This window comes from Peromyscus maniculatus, chromosome 5 (genome assembly GCF_049852395.1).
Source record: "Peromyscus maniculatus bairdii isolate BWxNUB_F1_BW_parent chromosome 5, HU_Pman_BW_mat_3.1, whole genome shotgun sequence".
NCBI lineage: Eukaryota > Metazoa > Chordata > Mammalia > Rodentia > Cricetidae > Peromyscus > Peromyscus maniculatus.
Genome location: NC_134856.1, coordinates 15,335,219 through 15,354,237, shown reverse-complemented (window position 1 = coordinate 15,354,237; position 19,019 = coordinate 15,335,219).

Genomic DNA, 19,019 nt, shown 5'->3' with positions numbered 1-19,019 from the left:
AACTGGAAAAATAATAAATGCAGGATTTTTCATTTGCATCAGGCATTGAGTTTGATAAAGTGGCTTAAATTAGCAGAAGAATCGCACACCTGTGCCACATTTTCATATCAACCACCTTAAAGACTCTGAGTCAGGCAAGAATTCATATCCAAAATGATCTCTCATTTCATCATGCTCATTGCTATGAAGAAAACACATTGCATTGGAGGAAACAAAAATAAAAATAAAATCAAAGAGGCTGCATTTATGGTGTTTTGCTTACATCTGATTATGCAGCAACTCCCAGGAGACAAATGTATGTCAAATTAGCAATGAATATGCATTAGAACGCATCATAATTCTCCCCTCCCATGTCTAGTCACTGGAAGGACGGGTCATTTCAGACATTCAGTAAAATGCCCCAAATGCTGTGTATCAGATGTCTTTGTGGATAAAATTAAAGTCATATTTGGGAACATTTGTGACATGCTAGAACTTGGGGTGGGAAAAGCGCATTAAAAAAAAGAAGAAGAAAGCTCTGAGATGGTGCCATTAAGTTTAGCAGAAAAATCAGACATGGGTAGAACTGTATGTAACACAAAGCATGCCGTATCATCAAATAATATGTCAATATAGTGTCATCTAAACTAATGTCATCTTGATCTGGGCATCATAAAATACGGGGGAAAGTTGGCAGTGTTTCTGGTTTCTGATGGAGGTAACTAATCTCTGTGTAGGGAGAATAATGTGAACAGGGAAGCATGCCAGGCGCTGAGGTAAAGCTAGAGGTAAGAGACAGGGAGATGCTCTGCAGAGATGCTGTGGAAGATGGGCATTCTAAGAGGAGGGTAGAGGATGTAGGGACAACAAGGTCAGAGGTGCTCAGTAAGGAACTGATCCATTTCCTAAGAGGGGGAAAAACAGATCAAAAGTCAAGGACCAGAGTCAGGAATTTTGGGAGCTTCTGGGAGTCTTCTCCTTGTTGGACTGCTGGAGATCCAGTCTGGCTTTGAATGCCATGGATGCCTATACAGCAGCTTTTCTTCCCTTACTAGCAAACCCTGATTTATGTATGTATGTAGTATGTATGTATGTATGTATGTATGTACGTATATATTTTTTGGATGGCTCCTTTTCCAACTTCAGGAGGTGAATTAGTCCTCACTTAAAATAGAAGTCCCTAAAGTCTGGTCCACAAGCCCTCAGGAGTAGCTGAACTCTGTTCTGGAAGCCTACAGGAAATTACCTATTTCATAGAAACACTGAGACACTGTCATTTGTCTTCTTTACTGTGATGCAAAATTCAGCTGTGGTCAAAAATGCTTGTGCTTTAGGATGACCAAGGAAGGGTATTCAGTAGCACCAGGAGCCAAGTCAACTTCAGCAACACACATTGAAAAAAAGTAACAAACACTGTCAATAATGAACTGTCTCTGTCCAGTCTTCAGCCTGGGACACACATTGTCTAAATGTTCGATGTGACGGAATAAGAAGTGCACATGAGGCACTTGGAGATGCACCGAAGGACCATGGCTCTCTCAAGGAAAGGAACTGTGCACTGGTCTGAGTTTGAGCCAAACTAGCCACGTCCATCAGGTGGCATCCTTCTCACTCAAAAGAATGGCTGACGAGCCATGGCTGCTCGGACTTGAGTATTTGGCAGGCAATACGAACCTCTACTCAAACACTGATGTGTTTGCTACCTGTGATAGAATATAGCTCTCAAATGGAAATTAGAATGTGGGGAATTTGGTCTGCTGCTGCAAGTTTGATGTCTTCTCAATATTTAATGACCACAGTGACGAGAGCAGAGGTGACAGGGATAAACATGTTCTTATTATGATATTCCTTTCTAGTCTTCTTACTTCATCATTACATGGAATACTATTCTCTTTCTCTACATACAAACACGCAAATGCATGTGTGCATGTATACACACACACACACACACACACACACACACACACACACACACATCAGCCATCTCACCAGCTCAATGAACATGGATTTTTACATCATAAAATGAAACATAAATTTTGAAGCTCTGTATAACTCATCAAACTGACTGCTATCAAATGAAATAAGATATCAAAATCAAGAGGGCTTTAAGTGATAAAAAAAAAAAGACTTGAAAGGTGGCTAATAAAACAAAGTGAGAAAGTATTTATTGACATAATTTCAGATTCTACATTGAAATGAACTTTTCAAAATTTATCACTTGTTGAGTAAGGGTGGGCATAATACCAAGGATGATCCACCAATATTTGGGGGAAAGCCATTAAATACACTGAAGCTGAGTTCTCTTCATGTACTTGAACAAAATCAACACACAGCCATAGTTTGAACACAAAGGCAAATATGAGCCTCCAGTTTTCCTTTAACAAATCAGAGATTGAAGAACTTTAGAAAAACACTGGCCACATCATTCTTGCTAAGTCTGTTTCTTTTAATTATCTATAATAAATAATGTTTACATGTATTTTGTCTAGTACCATTTGTTGAAGGCACCCCACCCTCTTTTCTCTTCTTTCCTTGGTCTTTGTCAAGAATCAAATGGCTGTAGGGGTATGGGATTATAACTGAGTTTTCAAAGCTATTCCATTAACCAGTGTGTCTGGTTTTATGCCAGTACTAATCTGTCCTTCTTACTATGGCTTTGGAGCATAACTTGAAATCAGGACTAGTGATACCTCTTTTAATGTTTTTAATGTTCAGGATTATTTTGTCTATTTGGAGTCTCTTTTGTATACAATGAGTTTTAGGAATTATTTTCAATTTCTATGAAATATTGCACTGGAATTTTGATGGAAATTTAAAACTGTAGCTTGCTTTTGGTAGGAAGGTCATTTTCATATTGGTCCTACTAATTCATGAGCATGAGGGTCTTTATATCTTCTAAAGTCTCTTTCAATTCTTTCTTCAGTGTTTTCATTATAAAGGTCTTTCACGTCTTTAGTTCATTTTTTTGCTTTGTTTTGTTTTTTCGATTCAGGGTTTCTCTGTGTAGTTTTGGTGCCTTTCCTGGAACTTGCTCTGTAGCCCTGGCTGGCCTTGAACTCACAGAGATTGGCCTGCCTCTGCCTCCCGAGTGCTGGGATTACAGGCATGTGCCAGCACCGCCCAGCTTTTAGTTCTTTTTTTTTTTAATGTATTATTTTTATGTGCATTGGTGTTTTGCTTGCATGTATGTTTGTGTGACAATGACAGATCCCTTGGAACTGGAGTTACAGACAGTTGTGAGCTGTCATGTAGGTTCTTGGAATTGAACCTGGGTCCTCGGGAAGAGCAGCCAGTGTTCTTAATCACTGAACCATCTCTCCAGTACCTCTTAGTTCAGTTTTTGACTCATATGAAGCCCCTAATAAAAGTGAACAATTATTGTAGGCTTGTGAAGATAAACCACAGACAGAGCTTGGCCCATTTATGCATGAAAAATTTGGGTAGGAAAACTTTCCCCAGGACACGTACCTATGGGACAGCCACACAGCACACACTGGAGCCTGTTTTGCCTCCATATTTTTGCGACTTTGAAATAACTGGATAAGTGTGCTTTAATTTGCTATTACAGTGACAAGTAGGATCAATAACTCTACATGGCCAGAAAGAACTTTTAAGGTGTTCACATTATCTGAATTTTCACTTCCCATATTGCATAAACCAAGAAACTCAAATGTATAAACTCTCCATGGTGTCAGGGAGCAGGCAACTGTTTTCTGTCTGTAACACAGCTCCTCTGAGGTACTGTTACATTTCAACTTATAAATCATTTCAATTTATGCTGAAAAGGCATTTGACAAACTGCAGCATGACTTTATGATAAAAGTTCTGGAGACTTTAGAAATAGATGGAATATACCTCAAGATAAAAATAGTCTATGTATAACAAACCTATAGCCAACATTATATTAAATAGAGACACTGGGAACATTTCCTCTAAAATCAAGAATGAGACAACCCACTCTTCCCTCTCACACTGTTCAAAGTCTTAGCTATAGGAATTAGACAAGAGAAAGACATAAAGGGAATTAAGAATTGGAAAGAAAGCATTCATTCTATCCCTATTTATAGATGGCGTGATTCTTTACCTAGTAGACCTTATTGATTCTACTAGGAAACTCTTAGACCCTTATACATACAGTAATGCTAGAGGATACAAACTCAATGTAAAAAAAAGTCAGTAGCCTTCATTTATAGCAACAATGTACTCTCAAAAGAAATTATGGAAAGTATTCCATTTATAATAATGCCATAAAATTTAAGTATTTAGGACCATATCTACCAATGAAGTAAATAACCTTGCAACGAAATCTTCAAAATCCTGAAAAAAGAAATCACAGAGTATGTTAGACAGTAGAAAGAAATCCTATGCTCCTCGACTGGCAGAATTAATATGGTAAGAATATCTACACTACTAAAATTGATTTATAAATTTAATGCAACACTTAGCAAAATGTGACATCATATTTCCCATGTTTATAAAAGAAGCAGTGCACAAATTCGTATTGAACCACAAAAGACTACAAATAGCCAAAGCAATCCTAAAGAGTGAGAACAATGCTGTAGGTAGCACAAAACTTCAAATTATGCAGTAGATCTATAGGGATAAAGATGGCCTTTATGGTACTAGCATAAAAATAGGCAGACCAATGGAATAGAAAAGCAGATCTATAAATAAAATAATTTTTGCTTAATTTTTGACAAAGACAGCAAAAACATACATTGACTAAAAGATGGCATGTTCAGCAAATAATGCTGGCAAATCCAGATGCCTACCAAGAAGAATGGAATAGATTATCTTTCATGCCATACAAAAATCAATTCAAAATGGATCAAAGACCTTCCTTTAAAACCTGAAACACTAAAACTTCTAGAAGAAAACATAGGGGATGTCAATACATGGGGCGGAGAAAGACATGTGCCAGAACTTTTTGAATAGAACACCAACAGCATACGAACTAACCCCAGTATCAGTAGACGGGATGACATGAAAATGGAAGTTTCTGTACGGGAAAGGAAATAAGTGAACAGGTAGCTCACACAGTAGGAGAAAACCACCACCAGCTATACTTCAGACAGGGCTTAATATCCAGACCTTATAAAGAATTGCAGAAATTGAATACCAATAAATTAAACTCCCAATCAACAAATAGACAAATGAACTAAACGGATACTTTTTTAAAAAGTAACCCTTGTTGGGGGCATTTTTGCACTGTTTTTTATTTTACATGGTACCAATGTAGGGAACATGGAATGATAAAATAGTGGGAACTAGGAGACTGTGATCAATTGTGCAGCTCTGCAAACAGAAGCCTCCACAAAAGAAAGAGTGCCCATTGGTGGTCACCCATATGAGAAACCAGATGATGAGGCCTTTGAGTAATGGTCAGGTGCGGTGGATATCACTCTATATAAATAAAACACTGATGGCCAGTGACCAGGCAGGAAGTATAGGTGGGACAAAGAGAGAGGAAAATTGGGGAAACAGGAAGAAGGGGAGAGAGACACTGCAGCCACCGCCAGGAGAAGCAGCATGTGAAGACGCCGGTAAGCCACCAGCCACGTGGCAAGGTATAGATTTATAAAAATGGGTTAATTTAAGATATAAAAACAGTTAGCAAGAAGCCTGCCACGGCCATACAGTTTATAAGTGATATAAGCGTCTGAGTGATTATTTTATACGTGGATTGTGGGACTGCGGGGCTTGGTGGAGCCTGGAGAGAAGCTCTCCAGCAACAGTCAGGACCAAAGGGATGGTGTGAGGTAGCTACCTGGGCCTGAATCTGTCAGTGAACACAGGGATTCGACAGTAGAAAGCCCCAGAGAGCTGCTTAGCAGGAAGAACGGTTTGGAGTTAGACTCCAGATTGAAATTCAAGCCTCGTACCTCCATCCTATACACTTTAAGCATGGGCATCACTTGATCTGTATTCCAGTTATCCATCTAACATAGAACGATATTCACACAGAATGATCAAAGCTATAATGTTGGTACCAAATTACAGATCCTGTTAAGATGATTGTTTCCCGAGGACTTGGTCCTCTCATGGTATGCAACTTCTTAGCCTGTGGCTCTGGATTAGCCTCATAGGCTGTTCATTGTTTTTACTAATGTCAATGACAGATACCTCTTATGGTGAATCTCAGCATTCCCCACAGGTTCATCTCTTAAAGGTTTTATTCCCAGCTGCTGGGGCCATTTCAGGAGGGTGTGGGGCCTTTAAGAGGTCGATACAGAGGAGGTAGGTCACTAGGGGTAGGCCTTTGCAGTGTATATCCAGCTCCTGTTCCCGCCTCATTCTGCTTCTTTGTCCAGCATGATGTGAGCAGCCTTCCACACAAGTTGTTGCCACAGTGGACTGAGCCATTCCTCTGTGCCTTTCCTGGAGTGACAGACTGAAACTCCAGGAATCCGTGAGCCAAAATAAGCCCTTCCTCCCTTAAGCTGTGTCTATCAGGTGTTTTGGCCACAGCAACACAGAAGTAACCACTACAGCATCTCTAGAGACTGAGGACATTTGGTCTGGAAACCATGAAAATTTCTTTAACATCAAGACGACCACACAAAAGTAGAACTTGTCTCTCCTATAATAATTGCAATAAAGCACTCAATGCCTACATAGTGCTCTCCAGTTGCCAATATACTTCCATGTGTGTTAGGTCTGTATACAAACAAGAAGCCATGGGTGGAATTACAAGAATGGAGATTTTAAGTAAGAAAGGAAAATAAGATCCAGAAGCAGGGTACTTTATACAATTCTAGAATGTTTCTCACAGGCTGAAGCTGAGGTGGATCCATCCATGTCTAGAAGATGATGGATGGTTTGGACTATATCACCATAGATACCAATATTATTATGTCTATTTCAGAGTAACAGTCATGAGCATAGACAGCCTACCTTGATTCAAATTCTGGCCACATCATAAAATAACTGTGTGATCTGAGTAAAATTGCTTAACTTCTTAGAGCACCAACTACTGACTAACCAAATTAGAGCCAATATCTGTTTTTATCTGTCTTAGAAAATACCCAAGACAGTGAGACGTATCACCTAAAGCAACACATACTTAGCATGCTATAAATATTGGACATCTTTTCAAAGGAGCCATATAAGTTTGAAATATCTCAAAGCATGAATATTTTATTATTTTTCAGCAGTTTATAATTGCTAAAACATTAGCTAATATATTAGTAAATGTCACCTGACCAAACATTTAACCACCTGGCACATGTGTTTGCTTGCTAGTTCTTTGTTTATAAAGAAAAACAAGAGCAGTCAAGTGCACTGAATAGTTTCCATCCACACTGTGTTGTCTGTTTTATGTACTATGTCTGCTGCCTCCCCAAGATCGTCACTTGTGATGTATGGCGATGCATAGTACTTAACAGATCAAGAGATTCAATATGGGCGTTTAATAATAAATCCATGGTCCAGGAAGGGGGGATTTTCTTACAACCCTTCTCCCCAAAAAGCTATTAATAAAAGTAACTCAGAGGATATATTTCTACTAAACTAAGATTCCTGGGATGTCAACCCTTCCCTGACTCATGCTGAGCCCTTTATCCCCACTGAGAAGGTCTGGGGTGATTGATGAATCCTGCCAAGAGACTGTCAGACACTTCGCCTTGTGCCATTATGTGCATTTCATCCACTGTAAACTTTAATGTGGGGCTCTCTCAGGCTCTCCCTAGAAATGCCCATGTTTAAAGGAGGCCTTTCAGTTTAATAGCTCTGCAATTTGAGTCCCTTCTCTGTGTCAGTCGTGAGGCTGCTTAGTGAGAACGGCGGTAGACATTCACCTCTCATCATATCTAATACCCAACCCAAACCCAGGCCCACTGAGTCCCATAAACTCAGGCTCTAGAAACGGAGTCTAGAAAGCTGGTGCTGACATCAATGTTGCCGGTCGTGGTTCACCTGGGAGCCCTCCATAATTCAAAGACAATGTTGAACTCATCTGACCCAGAGGTACCGCCAGTCATCATTTCACTGCTTGCGTGGAACATAATGAACAAGTGGGGTTTTCTGTCAAAGCATGGCTAGTGATTCCAAAAGCACTGCATCTTGTTCTAAAGCTCGAGGGACTCCTGAGTTTATAACAAAGGACGGATCCAGACGAGAGAGTTGAAAAGTAAAAGGTGTTGCCATTGAGTGTCCAGAGCTCAGCCAGTTGTCGTGAGCAGATTTTTCATACTTTGGGAAATTTATCTTTAATAAAACACACAAAATAATTCTTTCATTTAACAATCTATAAAGTCAGATTTTGACGAATGCACATGCACTAAAATTTATTCAAAGTACCGATGAAACTCAAAGCATGCTCATGGCTCGGCAGTTAAGAGCACACACCGCTCTTTTAGCAGGCCCAGGTTCAGTTCCCACTACCCACATCTGGTGGCTCATAACTGCCTGTCACTCTAGTTCTTGGGGATTTAAGTTCTAGTTCAGAGTAGCAGCCATGAGGATACCTGAACTTTTTTCTGGTCACTTTGGGTGCCTGAACTCAGGTGTGCACATATGCTTGCACAAACACACACATAAAACTTGAAAACAAAAATAAATATTTAAAAATATAAGTAACTAACTAACTCAATAAATAAATAAAAGCGTGTTCATCATTATTTCTAGGGACCAGGAATGAGTTTCGCTGCTCCTTCTCTTGGCCTGCCTTGTCATGTCTTTAGAAAGGTCAGAAGTTCTTGTGTCCTGGCATTAAATTTCCAGTCTTGATTAGGACAGAGTGACAGCTGTAGGTTCTGCTAATTGAGTCCACCTTAAATAATTCACTTGTCGCCTGGGGCAGAGGGGAGGGGACATATTCATGTTTCCACTAGAGATTCCCTCAAAATGCAATCCCAGTCGCAAGAGAAGACACTGATCATTTGTGTCTACAGAAGCAGAAGGTGATGCTGGAGTAGCCACACTTCCCCCTGTACTTGAATGTACAATTTTCCCCTAGGCCAAAAGAAATTGCTCCCTGGTTACACATACCACCTGGAGAACCTCTGAGAGATAATTTTGCTTTCAAAAATCTCTACTTTACCAAAAGAAAAACTTGCTTCCCAAGGACTAGACCCAGAATGATTGGGAGGGATGTATGTTAGAGTTCTTCCTTGCTTAGAATTACATTTAAAAGAAAGCATTTTTATCTAAAGTAAAATTTAAATAAAGTTTAAAGAATCCCAGAGGCCAAGGACTTTACCCAAAATGAAAATGACTCTTGTGTGCACACTGTCTCTCCACCTGTTGACATAAATCAACCTGTGTTTTCTCCCTTCTCATGGAAAACCATCCATAAATGTATAGAAGCCCTAAGCCGCTGTGAGTTCAGCTGAGGTTGGAGCTTTGGGGGAAGAAAGAAGTAGGCAGAAACAGTCAGAAACTCCATAAGGGGAACATGCCTTTCCTTCTGCCAAGCTTGGTAATCCCTGCAGCTAAATGGGCAAGGCACACTTTGCCCCCGATGAAAACATGCAATGAATTTGTACATTTCTCCACGGATCACCTGACTCTAACTGGTATTTCTAAGCCCTCCCTGGATAGCACGTTTGTGTTAACGGACATCTGCATTTATTTGACTCTAGTGATCTAGATGCTGCAGAAGGCAAGCTAGAAATTCTGTTTCTAAACACTTTAGTTAGTAACAGAATCAGGAAACTTCCTTCCAAGGAAAGAGCACTTTAGACTGACATGTGAAACAGTTAAGAAGAAGTTTCTGAGTACAGACATAGCTAGAAACAAAAAGCAAACAATTCTCAAGGAAGAAAAAACAGATTTTTAAAAAGGATACACATCTTTGAAGAAATGGCAGAGGTCTGGGACTAGGGCAGAAAATATTCAAAAGGAACATAGAAAATTTCTTAGCAACAGAGGAGGAAATGCTAAAATACAAAACAAAGTAGACGTGTGCTGGCTAGTTTGATGATGACACAAGCTAGAGTCATCTGAAAGGAAAGAATCTAAACTGAAGGAATGACTCCATAAGATCTTCTCAATTAGTGGTTGATGTATAAGGGCCCAGCCTATTGTGGGTGGTGCCAGCCCTGGGCTAGTGGTCCTAGGTTGTATAAGAACACAGTCTAAGCAAGTCATGAGGAGCAAGCCAGTAAGCAACACTCCTCTATGGGCTCTGCATCAGCTTCTGCCTCCAGGTTCCTGTCTTGGTTGAGTTCCTTTTCTGATTTTTTTCAGTAATGAATATGGAAGTGTAAGCCAAATAAACCCCATCCTCCCCAAGGTGCTTTGGTCGTGGTGTTTTGTCACAGCAATCGTAATTTTAACTAAGACAAAACAGAACACCAGCAAGAGCGGAACCTACAAAAGGGGCACAGCAGCCTACCAGAATCTTCCAATGGCCCAAGTTGGCACAACTTTCAAGAAATACAGTATATAGGATTATAACCCAAGGGAGAAAATGAATACCTTTGTATCTGTCCTGATAAAAATAAGAAATTGAGTAAATAAATAAGTAAATGTGGAGGGAGAGAGAGAGAGAGAGAGAGAGAGAGAGAGAGAGAGAGAGAGAGAGAGAGAGAGAGAGAGAGAAACTTCTTGTTCTAAAGAATTCCAAATGAAAGGAGAAGCAATCTCATACTTCCCGGGCCTTAGTGCTCCACTCTGAAAGCCAATGCACTTACCATTTAATGAACCGGGGGGAAATGGCTTGAGCAATGATGGTCTATCTGGTAAATCCATCCCATCTCAGGCCTGAATAAGGGGGGTGCTAAAAAGTGAAGTTGTCTTGCCAAAAATGTCTTTCTTCTTGTGGACAGCAAGTGGATGGACCTGCATGAGGCACTCTGATTTCTGCTTCTAAGCAAACCTTTTCATTAGACAGCCCTCAGCACATGTAGTCACTCAACAAGCATTTGGAGCACTACGGTGCTCCAAGAGTGATTCTAGGCAGTCAAGGGTGCAGCTGAGGACAAGGCAGACATCCTCTGATGGCTCTTTCCTTCCAGGAGGAAGCAGCAGACTACAAGGTACCCCACCAGTCACTGATCATCCCTCCAAACCACCCTCCCCACCCATGACGCTTCCCCTTCCACCTGCATCCACTCTTCTCGGTTCATACTCATCACCGTCTGTAGGCAACTGGATGTGATCTATCATTCACTTCTTGAATTTAAAGTATGAACCTTTGTGCTTTCTTTGTAAACAATCTCACGGGAGGGACTGCTTTTTTTTTTTTTTTCTCATGGGAAATGGGAACAAGAAGGAGCTGTTGAATTCACAATTCAATTTAATTATTCTTCCAGATGAAGAAATGGGTCAAGGTAAATAACCAACATGGTCAAAACCTGGATCCTCAAACCAGCTGTTGCTGCTTCCTTCTGTTACCTCTATATACATATATGTACATGGAATTATACCTGATGAAATTTATATATAAGACAAGTAATGTAACCATGAGGTTAAAAATATGTAAGTATGTTTCGAGATAGAAAATCTACAAAGGCATGCCTTCATTCTGACGTTCCACAGGGTATCTGTGTAGACATTTCACCTCTGAAGAGCTCCGGGGAAGCATGCTGGCCAGCATCACCTCTACCTAGACATTCAAGCAGTGCTGGTTCCTGCCTGTCAGCAGAGCAGTGAGGAGCCAGACATTGAGCAGAGGAGTTGATAAGGGAATTCTCAGACCATGAACGTATTTCCCTTTTAAAATGTTGTGACACCGTTTCCGTGGCAGGAGTCTTCCCTATGATTGCCAGTAATTCAATTATTTCACCATGTTTTACAGCAGCAAGCAAATGCAGGAGCTAACAAGAGGAAGCGCTGGAACACGATCCAAAATCGCTCACCTTGCAACGCTTTAATCAATTACAGCACTGAGGGCGGGCATCGTTAGCAGGGCCTGGAGCCTCCGACCCCCTGGCCTCTCTTAATACCTGATGCTATTTTATCTCAGAATCTAATTTGGATTTGCCAGTAATTAAAATGCACCAATCTGTGTCCACTATTAACCTCGCCTCTCCCTTTCTGGGCCCTGAATCTCTCCTTTGAAAAGCTCTCCGCCACAGTGAAATGTCAATGGCTATTTTGGACATTCAGATGTGTGTAGCCTTAGCAACAGAAAAAAAAGGTGTCATATCTCATGATCCCATTTTAGAGACAGAGATGAGGAAATAGCCAGTCAGCTAATACGTGTTTCATGAACTCTCACACAACTATCACTGACTCTTTTCTGATAAAAATAGATACTAAGATGGAAATAAACTAATGTAAGACACATCTAAATAACACATTTACATGCATGAGAACTGATATTTGTGAAGACTGTGATACCATGATGCAGTGGAAGACACAAATGATATAGCCCTCTTTTTATCTTAGTTTCAGGTTCCATGGCTCCTAGAACCTTTAGTCAACCAGTCTAAAAGGACTATGTGGCAAATTCTTGAAATAAATAATCACCAAGTCCTTACTTGTGTGTCACTGAATATCTGTCCTGTGTATCCTCTCTAGGATGTGACTCACTGCCTTGGCCAGAATATCCACCCTAAGGACCATTAGTCACTTCCCAGACTGCCTGGCCTGACGTGGAGAACTCACGATCAAGGAAGGTTTTAAAAATGTGTGTGTGTGTGTGTGTGTGTGTGTGTGTGTGTATGTGTGTGTGTATGCTGTGTGTGTGTATGTGTGTGTGTGTGTGTGTGTGTATGTGTGTGTGTATGCTGTGTGTGTGTATGTGTGTGTGTGTGTGTGTGTGTATGTGTGTGTGTGTGTGTGTATGTGTGTGTGTATGTGTATGTGTGTGTATGTGTGTGTGTATGTGTGTATGTGTATGTGTGTGTGTGTGTGTGTGTGTGTGTGTGCAAGTACCACTGGAGGCCAGCAGGGGTGGGGGAAGATAGCTAATAAAAGACTAGAAAGAATCATGCATGTGAATAAGGATACCTCACAATGTTTTATCTGACTTTTGCTAGCCTGGAACTCATGATCCTCTTCCTGTCTGAGTCTTTCCAGTGCTAAGATTACAGGCATGAGCCACAATACCCAATAAAAAAGCACGTTGTTAAAGTTTATAATGATAGAAAATAAGATGTTAGGTGGTTCTCTCATCCTGCAATCATGAGTTTCCCTCACTACACTAAGGGAACCCAAGGTCTATGCCCAGGCCTGGCTTCCCTTGTATGCTCAGGAGAGAACTGGTTAGGCCACACAGCACTGAGATTTCCTGTGGCGACCTCCTGCATTCCACCTGGAATCTCACTATGAAGGAAGCTGCTGCCTAGCTCTGTTTGCTTCAGCCTGCTGAATGGCTGTGTCCCACACTCTCCCCTGCCCAGACACTGACTGCTTGGGTGGTACCCATAATAGAGTATATTGTAAATTGAGGAAGTATTTCCTCATGAAACTTTAGGAGCCAGCATTAATTAAATACATTTTCTTTACATGGGATCAAATAACATTTACTGCTGAAGTCATTAAAAATGAAGACATAAACTCATTAAATGAATACTGGAAAGATAAAAATGGTCAGGAATTACTGACTACCATATTTCACCACCTTGAGCCAGTTTTAGAAAATGAAATCAGCTCTGATGTCACGTAGCAGAGTTTTGAGTGAGAATAAAATCAGTCTTGGTCTTGGTATTCCACATGAAAATTCAGTAACTAGAAAGTACTCTGATTTAAGATCAAGTCATCTTTTGTAGTTTAGTAAATATGTCTGATTTTCCTGTTTCTCATTCATTTTTCACCAATTTTCTAACCTGTTTATTTTACAAGTGTGTACACGCATGCGTATGTGTGTATGACAGAGAGAGCACAAGCCATCACAGGCATACTCGTGTCGTGGTGTATGTGTGTGTGTGTGTGTGTGTGTGTGTGTGTGTGTGTGTGTGTGTGTGTGTGTGTGTAGTTCAAAGAATAACTCTGGAGATTTGGTTCTCACCCACCATGTGAGATCTAAGGGTCAAACTCAGGTGGTGAGGCCTGCAGGCAAGCAGTGAAAACTCATAGAACCATCTCACCAGCACCAAAAACCCTTCTTTGTGAACAGTTTTGGTTTCAAGAACAGAGGCAAGTAACACTCACTTGGAATCCGAGACTGGAAAAGTTGGGGTAGAGAATTGAGTGCTTAAGGTCAGCTTGAGCTACACTGAAGAAATCGTCTTAGAAACAACAGTAAACAGCCTGCTTTCAAAGAAGACTCATTTAAAAAGAAAAATAGGAAAAGGGTTCCCTATACTTCAGACAGATCTACTTATTGAAATCAGCGGAGGGTGGTTCACTTTGAATGACATTCAGAAAGAAAGATTAATACTCTGTTGGGCCTTCAAATATCACCAAGAAGCCTGAGATATAAACCAAATCTTCGGAAACAGCAGAGGAACCCAAAGGGCACACACAAAATTCCACCCATCACCAAAGCTTAGGAGAAAATAAACTAAGAAAATCTACAGCAATCTAAAGACCAGAAAGACAGTAGAAACGGGTTTGGGAAGAGTTGGCATTTTTGAGGTTGTATTGGTGCATGCCTGCAATCCCAGCACCAGACTGAGGCAGAAGAGTTGTGAGTTAAAAGCCATCCTGGGCTATATAAGAAGACCCTGTCTCAAAACTATAAAATGAAAAAACTTGAAACATTATATTAATATTTATTAAAGAAAATATCATGTTGAATTAACAGAACTCAGTTATTTTCTTCCTGGAAAGACAGAAGTAAAAGAAAATTATATAGACAGATTGAGAATAAGATGATGAAAGTAAAATAATTACCCACACCATTAGAACTTGCCTGCTGGTACCATCGCAATAAAACAACATTTAAAGGAAGAGATACCTAATAAGGTTAAAAGAGGGCTACCCCACAATGAAAGAGAGTAACTTCCAAAAGACTAAAGTCATACAAATGTGTTATATGCATCTTAAAAATATGCCTTGTTTCACAGGATAGAAGAATTTAACATACTTCCTTTAGAAACTAATGTATCAAAATATCAAAAACAAAACCAAGAAAGAACATGTAAGATATGAATAATATCACCAATGTACTAATAAAGCTTGCACAATTCCTTCTTTAAATGACTCTGTATTAGTCAGGGTTCTCTAGATTAACAGAATTTATAGAATGAATATATATGGGACTTATTAGAATATATATGGGATTTATTAAAATTACTTATAGGCTAAGGTCCCACTAATTCAACATTGGTTGGCTGTGGTGATATTTTGTTTGTGTTCTAACAAATAAAGCTTGCCTGGAGATCAGAGGATGGAGTTAGCCACTAGTTAACTAGAGGAAAGTCTGTGGTGGCACACACCTTTAATTCCAGCATTTGGGAGGAGGAAGCAGGAAGATCAGGAGTTCAAGGCCACTCTGGACTATGTCAGATTGATCCAGCCTAAAAGAGAAACAGAGCCTGGTGTGGAGGCTCACACTTTTAATCCCAGCAATAGGGAGGTGGAGACAGTAATATAAGAGCTCAGTCCCCTTCAGTCTGAGAATTCGGTAGAGGTAAGAAGTCTCTCTAGTGGCTGGCTCCTTTACTTCTCTGATCTTTCAGCATTTACCTATTGGTGAAATTATTAAAGCCAATCCACGTAGTTAAAAGGGAGGTTTATTTAATGGCGTAACTTACAAATGAAGGGATAGGTAGGTTGTGGGTTCTGGGAAAGACGAAGCACAGTCTGGCAGTGTTCTCTGGAGAACTCTCCTCGGTCTACCTCTAGTGTCCAGGGTCCAAGCAGGAAGAGCGGGCGCATCCAGATCTCAGGTCTTCAGGGCCCTCCCTTTGCCCCGCCTTGTAGGCGTGATAGTTACCAAAGCCTCAATGGGGGTTGGAACACCCAGACCAAAGCTGGAATGGCTACCCACTACATTTACCCTGAAATCTGACTCCAGGTTTTTATTATTAAGATCAATTAAAATTTGCGCTACAGTTGGCTATGAACTGAAAGTCCACAAATCCAGTAGTTGCTCAGTCCATGGGGCTGGATGTCTCAGCTGGTCTTCAGTATATACTGGAATCCCGAAGAAGTAGGCTCTAATGCCAGTGAAGGAATGGACTTGTTAGCAAGCTGAGAGCAAGCAGGCAAAGAGCAAAAGCTTCCTTCTTCCATGTCCTTACACAGGCTCCCAGCAGGTGTAGCCCAGATTAAAGGTGTGTCTTCCCACCTCAAGATCCTGATTAAAGGCCTGTGTTTTCCTAACTCGAAGGTCTGAGTTAGAAATATATATACCTACTTCAAATTCAGCAAAAATTCCTCTCACATGTGCCCTCCATTTTTGGATTTTAATTCATTCCAGATGTAGTCAAGTTGACAACCAAGAATAGCCATCAGACTGTCTTTAGAAAAATCACTTCAGAACAGACTACCTGTTGTGACCTCTCCTCACTCTATGCCTCCATTACCAGGGGACTATGCAGGTCCTGGGAAGACACCCTGCTTTCCTCTTTCCCGTGGACCCTGTTAGCACTCCCTCCTAGCCCATCCCCATTCCTCCTTTGAACCCTCTTATCCCTCCTTCATAGCCCATCTCCATTCCTAAGCACCAGCTTCCAATAGCTAGGAACACATTTCATCCAGAATTCCCAGGTGTCACACCTGTCAGGATCCCAGAAGAATTTCCTACCGAGTAACACACAGCCACCACACTTCCCTAAGAACCAGAGGCAGGTAACAGAAACCTAGGAACAAAACGTACACCCAAAAAGGACAATACCAGATATCAGCAACTAGAATTACAATCTTCTCAGACCAGCAAGATCAAAAGAAAGGACACACATACACACACACCACCAGCGCCACCAAACCCAGATGACTACAGGCCAGTGTTAAAACACAACCAGTAACAGCAAGGACAATGTGTTTCCACTAGAGCCCAGGAATGCTACCAGAGTAGGCCCTGTGTATTGCAACACAGTGGAAGCATAAGACAAGGATCTTAGCATCATCTTTAGGAATATGACAGAGACCCTTAAAGAGAAAATTAATAAATCCTTTAAAGAAATCCATGAAAACACAAACAAACAGTGGAAGGAATGAATAAAATAGCTCAAGATAGGAAAGTGGAAATAGAATCAATACAGAAAACCCAACCTGAGGGAAATGTGGAAATGAAAATTTAGAAACCCTCACTAACAGAATACCAGAGGTGAAGGGGTGAACCGCGGGCTTGGGAGACACAACGGAAGAAATGAATGCCTTGGTCAAAGAAAAATGTTAACTCTGCCTCCTTCCACAGGAAAATTCATGTAGTACCAACATGTTAACAGAAACAAGTAAGACAATGCACTCTATGCCAGTATTGTGAAACTTTCCTGAAATGGATAATCTTTTAGGCAAAATAGTAACCAGGATCAAGTCAAAAATACATCTATATTGAATCACCATTAAATATTTTTACTCTAATGGAAAAAAAGAAAATTTTCTCCTGTACAAATACCAGCCCCAGATACCCCATGCTTGATATTTCCTGCTCAATAAGAAAATAAGAAAATTTTACAGTGTCAGAAGCCAAGGAGGTAAGCTACCATAATTGATTTTTCCTTTGAATTTAATTTGTAACCGTTTTATTAAAATGTAATTCATAGACTGCACAATCCATCCATTTAAGCCTTGAGGTAACAGCATTTATCTTTCTCATGTCTGTACAACTGTCACCTCAATGGTTTTTTTCTCAGCACCCTAGAAGAGACTCTGAGTCAATAACAGACACTCCCCAGTCACTCTTTTATTTATTTTTTGTTTATTTATTTATTGGTAACTCCAAAGGCATATCCCAACTTTATTTTTAAAGGACCTGTGATGTAGAGTCAATATAAAAATACAAATAGTCCCATCAGTTCAATAGCAATTTAAAAAAAATGGAAAACTGAGGTCAAGGGAAAAGGGCCCTAGGCAGGGGCACAGGGATGTATGCTCACTGTACCAACCTAGCTGCAGGGTGCCCCAGTATTGCTGTTGCTATGAAGTTGTTAGGGGGCAGCAATTGTCCTGTGGGATCCGTGATCATCTGTGTCAAGACCCTTCCTTCTTCTGGGGTGGACTCAGCTTCTTCATGGCCCAGATCTTGTCTAGCAGGCCAAAAGTGAAGGCCTCAGTGGGTTTGTAACAATCAGCTAACAGCTCCTCAACTCTAGCAGTCCAAGCACTGTCGTGTTCCATGTCCAAGAGTTCATCCACATCTATCTCTGGGATCTCTTCGTGGAGTCTCTGGAGTAGACATGGGAGAGGAGCCCTGTGTTGCCACTGCCCAGGCCCAGGGGCAAGGGTGGCCAATACCACACCCCTTGTGTGGCCACTGTCTGCCATGGTGGCCATCAGGACCAAGTATGGACCTTCCCAGTCATTCTTTTTTTTTTAACATAGTATTTTAATTGATTATTTGAGAATTTCACATCTTGTACCCCACCCACACTCACTTCCCAGTCCTCCCAGTCAATTCTATGAAGACAGAGAAATAAGAGAGGAGAAAAAGGGACCTGTTGTTACTGGAACCATTCTGGGGCTGTTTCCTCCTGTTTAGAAGACTATGATCTGCCCCTATCTCAAAAGATCTAGAAAACAGAGCTGTGAGAGTGACATTCTGTCCTTGATGGCCCTTCAGAACAGAGCGCCGAACCAAAGAGCATTATGCTAGAGCCTTGAGATCTAATGGATTTATCTAGCTAGACTTCCCTTTCGTTTTTCCCATGTACCTCTTGGAATGGGAATGATTAGCCTTTGCCTGGCCTACCATTGTGTTCTAGATGCACATAACCTTCCTGGTCTCACAAATTCAAAGCTAGAGAATTTTGCCACAGGGTGAACCATACCTCATGTCTTGCCAATATCTGATTTAAATGATTTTTTAATTTTTAGTATATTTTAATTGAAATAGAATTATATCATTTCCCCCTCCGTGTGTGTGTGTGTGTGTGTGTGTGTGTGTGTGTGTGTGTGTGTGTTTTCTCCTTCTCCAGCTGTCACTAGCTGCCTTTTGGACTTTCTCTAGGGGTGGGATCCCATGAAATTAACCATCTTCTACATTAATATATCCATCGATATTGCCAATGCTCTGGTCTTGCTTATGCAGTCATTACTAGGAC